We start from the raw sequence: 9,041 nt of genomic DNA on the forward strand, positions 1-9,041 counted from the left end.
TGACTGAGGAAGCCAGTCATGGATGAAGGGCGCTGCGGAAGAGCTATTAGCTAAAAACAGGAAGGATTCATCTGTTTTGTACCAACAGCTAAAATCAACTGATATCTTCCTCACGATTAATTCAAACTCAGTATTAACATTGTATCTTTACAGTGAACATGTTCTCTAACTGATGATACTGTACACAAACAGTGTAGCAATAAGATATGGCTACTACATAATGGTAATCTTCTACTTTTCTGAGGAAAAGTAAATGGTTTATCAACCATGGAGAATATAAGAGACCTTGTTGGAGGACCATAACTTCTGTCTTCAATGTCATGACATATTTGGTTTGGACTGCCTCTTTTCCCTGTTACAATAGCATGTTGCCTTATTGGAGTTGAAACTACCCATGGCATTACTGCCCTTAGGCTTGCTATCACTCTTACATGAACACACACACACACACCACACACACCTCTTTCTTTTTCAGGCTTCTTCTCCCACCTGGTTCAAGAAGTCGTTTTCTCTGGAGCCCTGGAGTGCCCCAATTCTGTCTCTCTCTCTTCGGTCTTTGCTCTGCACTAGAATATGTATCACACCATGTGAATATGAATCTCACTGAGCAGGCACATGAGCACACACGCACGCGCGCACGCACGCACACAGATTGCCACACAAACACACGCACACAGAAACACACGTGCACGCACATAAACAGGCATCAATCTGGCTCTTTATGTGGAAAAGCTTTTGGGGAGTAATGTGCCAGGCGCAGCGCAGGCAGGCACAGTAATAAAGGGAGGGAGACTCAATACATCAGAAGCAGCTGTCAGCCAATATGCCAGGTGGTGGGGTGTAAAGAGGAATGAGATATGGGGGAATTGGAGGATGTTCATTGTCATTGGTGGAGATGTCAATCTATAGGGCTAAGGCTTTGACAGTCCTGTCACTGTAATGTAACCCTCCATTAGCCCTGGTGAAGCATTGAGTCACAAACAGACTGTTAGCGCATAAAAGGACACATCAAGAGAAGGGCTCCACTTTGATCCCGCCCGTCGGACATGTCCATAATCAATAGCAGCCAATCAGAAGAACTGAAATCCCCCTGACTTAAAAGTAAGCGCCTGCAAATCCTCTTAAATGCACAGTTGAGTACCGAAAATACTCTTTTGTTATTGCACCCAGTAGCTTTCTGTAATATCACTGCAGTCTAATTGAAGAATGGGTCAATATTTAGATGGCGCTGAGGATGAGAACATGTTTTCTTTTTGTCTCAGAAGTTGGCCTTTTTATCTTATATTTTGCCTTAACATATTTAACTGTATTCTAACTTGAAAACAAAAATTCAGATAACTAACTTTTAGCTCAATTTCTTATCTTTCAATCTAGAAGAGGTTTTCCCAGAACATATTTAGAAGCTCCTTGAACACCGCAGAGTGTTACATGTCGAGCCCCCAAACTCTGCAACATATTACTCAAACAAAAATTTCAAATCCTCCATTATTTCCTTGCCTTGAGCTACTCACAAAGGCTTCCAAATGATTCACGCCGAGGATGTGATGTACTATGAGTTCCGTGTGGTGTCAGTGTGTCTTTGGGAGGGGGTGGGAGGGTGGTTGGACATCACAGGGGGGCAGAGATAGTAGGGGCCGCTGCCAGCAGTCTAGCAAACACCCCGAAACTAAGTGACAGACAGAGAAGAACTGATGATTCACACATCACACACAGCTGTGCACTCTAATTCTATAAGAATAGAACAGACATGAATTATATCTGATGGAATGTTGGAACGATTTCTGTAAGCTTTCTTTTTTAAATGTTGTAACCTAATGTTCTGTCTGCCTATAATTCAATTTTAGTAACCATGTGCCCATGGTAACCGTAGAGAAACAACTGAACTATGAAAGTAAAAACAGTCCTAATCACGTAAAAACAATTAATGTTACAATCTGCACTCTACATAACGTGTTATACATTGTGCTGTGCATGACACAACCAGAAATCCATCAATAACCATTCATTACTCGGTAATCTATATCTCAGAAGAAAAAAATACAATTTGGCAGTTTGTTGGCTTTAATTACTGAGCAAACTCTTGTCACAGCTGTGCCGAGTGTCATTGACTTGTTTGCTGCTCAGAGAGAGACGGAGATGGAGGAGTTGTCTTCCCTTCTGGATAAAGGAAATGAAATGCAAGACGACAATGAGGCTGACGAGGCCACATGAGGAAAGAATCTAATAAGAGAAAGGTCAAAATATGAAACGCTTTGGCAAGTGGAGGAGGACATTGACAGCGCTGGTATTTACTCAACGGAACCCCCCTCTGAGCATTCTGTTTTAGAACAGAGAGAATAAAAAAATACACCGACTTTAATGTACATCTTGTGTTGTTCCGGTGATGCAATGCAAGTTGAAAGTATAAAAGGGAACCCTCATTGCAAGGTAACAATTTTTTTTAAGACATTGAGTGCATTTTTATGATATATACAACTTAAATATATGCATTTTAATAAATATTTACATAATAACAAATTCCGGTAATGTTACCCTGTTAACACTTTAAATAGTATATAAAAACTTATTGTAGGTATCTAACAGTCATTATCAGCATGCTAATCCTACTGAGGAACAATCATGAATGTTGAGCTCAGTCTATCTCTCTCAGGCTGTGGGTAAATCCAATCTGGCATTGTAAATCTTCACTCACATATCAAGTCCTGTGATCATGGAATCCGATATTAATGAGATCATCTTTGGACAGATGAGGATTAAGGTGAGCGCAACCCTGCAGAAGCCACCTTGCGGGAGAACATTTAATTTCCCTGTAAATTTAATATCCATGCACTGTATTCAACATGGAGCCCTAACTAGGCCGTGTGCTCAGTTTGGTTCGTTGACACAGAGCTTTCTCTGTGTGGAGCTCGACTGTGGAAGACTTCAGAACCACAAGAACAATGCTAACTCAAAGTCGTGTCTGTGTCATCTGTACTACCTTCAGTCCTGTTGATAAAATACCCCTCGCATACGAGCTGTGTTCACTGACCCATGTCTGTGTCCCGTACTCATGCGGTGTGTTTGGTTTGAGGCAGCATATCTTGCCTGTCACAGTGTCTGTTTGCTTTGGGTACTCATATCATCTCATCTCCAGGATTGCTTGTGTTGGTTAGGCACGCCTTTTGAGGAGCAGGGAATGAATAGCAGGGATATATCAATCCCTCAGAGAGAAAAAGAGAGGTGTGCATGCGTGTGTTTGTTTGTATGGGGCCGTGTGGGTCTGTGTTTCTTTTGGTGTGTGTTTGTGTGTGTTTGATTGTGACAGACTGACAGAAACATGTAGAACTGCAGGATTTAACACTGCTTGACTAAAATGGTGAGGATGACATTTAATCCTAGGTTGTCAACAAAAATGGACAAAAGCAAGGCCTGTGAAGGTAAAATACTTCATCTTAAGGACACCACTTAATAGCTACATTTCTCCTTGAAGGTCATTTAGGCTTTACGTTCTATTTACAATTGTTTTGTTGTTTTACAGTTATTGTGACAGCAAATACTAGAAAAGCAGGGTTGAGGGACTGCCATACAACAAACCAATATTCTTAACAGTGTAAGTGTACAAGGACAGTCTAAAAAGTACTTGCTTTGGCTACCTTACTGTAGAAGTAAAATATGTAGTCATTGATCTGTTTACCTTGTTGGCACTTACAATTTTCTGCATCTTGCTGTCCCAATTTCATTGTTTATGTTTGTTTAGATAACTTTTGTCTTTTTTTCTTCTGAGATGATTGAAACAGGATGCTGTCAAATTGCCAAGACATCACATAGCCCCTTCATCCATCTGAATACAACATGGCCCCTCAATCACACATTACCTTCCGCTATTACATAAGTTACAGTAAACAGTTCCACAAGATGCCTCAGAGTTTTCTGCACCAAGGTACATATAACATAGATACAAAATAAGGTAGCATGTACTTAAAACAATCTGTTTCTTGCATTGTTTAAGGCTTGTTTTACCTCTCTTTCTCTCACATACACTCACAAACACATACACAGCTGAACAGTATTATACATGGCTGAATAATCCTGGGCTTTTCTGATGCAATATGTATCATTAGACGTTTGTGTCTGGCATTCATTTTGATCTTGAAAGACAAATAATAAATAAATATCTATGTTCCGGGATGGGTGAATAATGCATGACTACAAGGCAGAGACCAGAGATGGTGGAACTCAGGGATCTATACTCAGAGGAGCTCTGCAATTGAACTTGAATAAAAGAAAATGTCTGCTGCATCTACAGTATACAGATGCTCCTATAGCCTTCTGGGAGATGTGTTTTCTTCCACAGCAGGAGTTAGCTTGTGAGGCCCATGCAGCTGAACTTAACATCAAGATCAGGTCCACACTAGTACACAGGTCATATCACAAAATGGATTATTTAAAAAGGCTGCATTGGACTGCAGGATGAAAGATGTGTGATCGACCGTGCGGCTGTGTTGATGTGTGTTACAAGTGATATATCAATCGCCATGATTCAAAGTGAAACACAGAGTTTCAATTACATAACTGTAACTCAGTTGTGTCAAGTGTTATGTTTGTGTATTTCTGCGTGTGTTTGTGTTGCTGCGTGTATGTGTGTGGGGTAAGGGGGGACTGGGAGTGTTTGTGAGCGAAAGAGAGAGGTTCGGTTGGCCTGTGTGTGTGGCTGTCGTAGCATGTTTCTGTGCATCTCAATGCCGCTGTACTCTAATGCAAGGTATGTGTCTGTCTACAGCAGCAGTTTGGATTTCCCTATAAATCCTGTTATTCACTTTTTCACCAACTTCTATACTAAAACACATTCAAATGAATGACTGGGTGTAACCTTCATTCTTGTTTTATAAGTGATGGTTGGTAAAAACTCAAAAGAACATTTGAATGAATGGAGTTAGTCCATCTCACCTGCCTGAATGACATATCAGGGTCTACCAGGACATAATTGGGTCTTCTCTAAAAGGACTCCTCAGAGCTGTAATAAAGCAGGCTTGAAATCTTTTGACACTTTTTATGATTACATGAAGTGAAAAAAATGCTTGATGAGTGCACCTTTGCAGAGGCTAAAGCCATTAATTGAGCCAGGTTCACCTTGCGGTAATAAAGCAATGTGCTGTTTAATAGGCCTAGATCTGCAAATGTTACCACAGTAAAAATTGGGACATCATTATTTGGTCCAATTAAATTATGACTGAATTATTTCTGTGTTTAAATTAGGTGAAATATATTTAACCGCTTGCAGGGATTGTAAGCTCGACAAGGTAGTTCCAGTGTATGTGAGTCACTCTTATTGCATATGGTATTCTAGCTCCAAAAATATTACAGGTTGTAGGTTGTGCAATCCAATAAGAACGTAACAAACACCCCACAGGGAATATCAAAGTTATCCCAGCATGTACATACAGTGTATCAGGCAGTTGGAATATGAACACATTTCTAACAAATTGTTGTAATTGGCAGGTTGATATCAAGTTAATGTCAATTGGATATTTGGATATGCTGTAGCATTCATACCATTAAGAACATCACACTGAAGGGTTCGTTCTTTCCCCTGGTGTGGATGTTCCAGTTTATTTACATGCTGGTCTCCGCCTCTGCCCCCCCCCTTCCCTTTTTTTCCCTTTTAACAGCATGGCCAAGTATTTGAAATCAACACTTTTGTTCTCCCATGTGTCATTGTGCTACCTTGCCAGGCTGCTTTGCCTCTAGTGCAGCCAGGATCCAAAACCAAAGCATAGCCTCAATCTGTAATTTGGACGCCATGACAAATGGTAGGGACAACATAAGAGGAGAGTCTGGCCAGGCAGAATTGTCTAAAACATAATAAAACTACAGGGGCTAGATCGTCTGAGAAAAACCTGGAACTTAACTGCTACCAGATGACAAGCAGAAATGAAACTTAAATATGTTTGCATAGCATCATTTTAGGTTGCGTGGACACAAGCTGTTATATATGCCATGTGTCATAGTTTTTGTCTGAGTAGTAACTATGTACTCGGCATATTGCTTGAAAACCAGCCTATATTTTGTCGTCCATACTAGATAATACTACTGGGATGATGGCAACCCACCATTTCTGAGTTAGAATGTATAAGCTAGTGAAGGAGAGGGAGTGTGAGTGTACTGCGCTCATAGCCGCTCCCTTTATCCTCTCCTCCTTCCTCCTCCAATCAGTTTACCCATCATAGCAGATAACACGGCCTGCCAAAAATGGAACCATAAATAGCCACAACTCACAACAAACTGGGTTAATGACGCAGGTGAAATGTCCGCTGCCTTTCAACATCTGATTCACGGTTACTTCTCATCCCAAACCTGCTTTGCTCTCTCTGTTTCTGTCTTTCTCTCTCGCACACACAAGTACGCAAACATTCAAACACACACATGTGACTTTTGTATTCATGAACTATATGTACTCTATATCTGGTCTTACTGACACATCTATCTCTACAAAAATCGTTTTCTTTCCGCCAACCATGTCACAGAGGACTAAAGGCCTCATTGTGAGTTTGATAATTACTATTCATTAACCAATCGTGACATAATTTTCCTGATAACATTAATTGCCAAGTAACTACAGCAACAAGTGAGTAAAACAAAGCACAAAGTGTGTCCAGTCATTTTAACAGCACCACTCACTTAATCATTTAATGGTGATGGGGGGGTGCATTGAGACTGAATAACCACTCAGATTTCTGCATGAACAAGCAATTCCAAGTCTACGTCATCGGGTCTCCAGCCTATCCCTGATGATGACACCTTATTCCACTCTACTGATGGCAACCACCTTTTAAGCCCACTTACCTCATTCTTAGATGTTCCTTGGAGGCTAAGGAGCGCTACTTTGTTAATAAAGAGATTCATTTTGTCCTTGCATTGCTCTCGACATAACCCCTAGACACTGATGATGGAGAGAGGCATTACAGCTCAACATAAACAGAACGAGAGAGAGAGAATTGGAGAAGAAAAGGAGAGAGGAACATGCTATTTAGGTATTACAAAACACGTCTTGAAAGACAATGAATATTTCATAGAAGGTAGAGGTCCTTTGTCCTTTGTAGGCAGACACTGTGCTAAGGGCAGCCTGTCTGTTTCCCTTGATAATGATGATGACCCAGCCAACCCTTTTGTATTAACCACAACACCAGATGCATTAACAATCTATCTGTACCAACCCTACGGCCTCGAACCATTGGCAGTGTGGGCTGTTGAAGTTAAGAAGTTACTGTGTGCTGTTTGAGTTAGACCTACATGTTATTGTGTGCTGTTTGAGTTCCATACATTTAGGTTATTCCCACTAACCGTTGTACCTCAGGTTGTCTGAAGACAGATCCCTCAGGTCGCTGTGAAGATCATGCCAACCCAGGCCTCTTAGCTGCTCCTTATACTGGGCATGAAGGACGTGGGTCGATTTCTGATGGATATCAAAGTCTACAGTTTAAATTTGGGAAGACATGCTTGTATAGGTTACAGTGTGTATGGACAAAATAGCTTTAATTACTCTTGTGGCATGTTGTATAAGGAACCATGGAGCTTTATTATGGTCTGTCATCATCATGTTCTGCATGGACAGATGTCATTAACTGCAGGCTATGGATGAGAGAGAGTGAGGGAGGAGAGGCTGGGGGATGGGAGAGAAAAATACTGTGACGTGAACTTTAATGAAGACTGCTGAACAATTAAGTAATTAATTATAGCTGGCATCATCACTCTGTAAAAGTGTTAATAGTTTTCTTGATGCACTCTGTTACACTCAAAGGAACATGTGCAATGTGTTCAGGTTGACAAAAATGGTTGCTGGCCAGGAAAACATCTTTCACTGCCCAGTGATGACTGACATCAGTATGGAATATTACCAGTTTAAAGCGTATTGTGCATTGCATACATAGTGTGTGTGTGATTGCATTTATTATGCATGGTTTAGTCTACCACATACCTAACCAGTTTGAGACAAGCTATAACCTGCAGTACTGCATGTCTACATGATAAGCAACTTATGGCTAAGATGTTATGTTGCCAAATGAGAGATGCTTGCAATTAAATGAGCAAATACAATTATCCACCCCCTTGCTGTTTAGAAAGACTGCCTTTTTGACTTGTCCCTGGATCGGAAGTGGTATTAAGGTCTTGCATACATATGAATGTGTTGTTTGCACTGTGGTACAGCCAGTACAATCATTCTGCACATTAGTACTTTGCTGTTTTGGTTTACTGTTTTCCCAAGAGAAAGGTCATACAGTCACCCTACCCCGTAATTTGTAAGAGCTTCACCAGATTCTGACGAGAGGTCTGGTTCTTCTGGCACTTGAAAGGATGTGCTCGGCCAATTCGCGGCCGCTCGTTCTACCCTCTCCTTCATCCCCCTCCCATTCTACAATATAAACTATAGACGCTGTTATGACAGCAAGCACTATGCCTGTTTGAACGTGTCGTTTGACTGCATAACCAATACAAATGGACACACCCACATTGGATACGCAAACTCCCTGACATGCCGCATGCCTCCTCGCCTGTCGCGCGCCATTATGTTGATTGAAACCCACCCACCCCAGTATTCTCACTCTCTTCCTCATTGAGAAGGCAGTGGGGGGATTGGCCGACGGTAGCCTCTGCGGCCATTCTTGAGAAAATATAAATAATTGCCTGAAAAATAAGTTCTCCAATAAGTACACCATGCAACTGTTATAGTTAGATGCGGATATTCTCGGTGCTCTGCCAGTAAAATTGTTACTTTCATGTAAACATCAAAGTTAAAGTCAGTTGCAAATACTGCGTGAGAAAACGGGGGTGCGGAAAAGGATAGGTGTGTAGACTTTCTCAAAGGAACCTCATTCAGGCTTGGTTCTCACCCTGAGCACAGTGAACGCAATAGGGAGCTGCACTCGTTGACGTTTCATCAACGGCTACGTACGGAGAATGGGAAAGGAAGCCTATTATATGACATACTTCACAACACCTTGAGCAGAGCGCAGTCGCCAATCTCTCCGCAAAGCCTGTGGCATCGCACAAGAAAATAACTTCGG

This window comes from Hypomesus nipponensis, chromosome 8 (assembly GCF_054491055.1).
Source record: "Hypomesus nipponensis isolate SF chromosome 8, ASM5449105v1, whole genome shotgun sequence".
Taxonomy (NCBI): Eukaryota; Metazoa; Chordata; class Actinopteri; order Osmeriformes; family Osmeridae; genus Hypomesus; species Hypomesus nipponensis.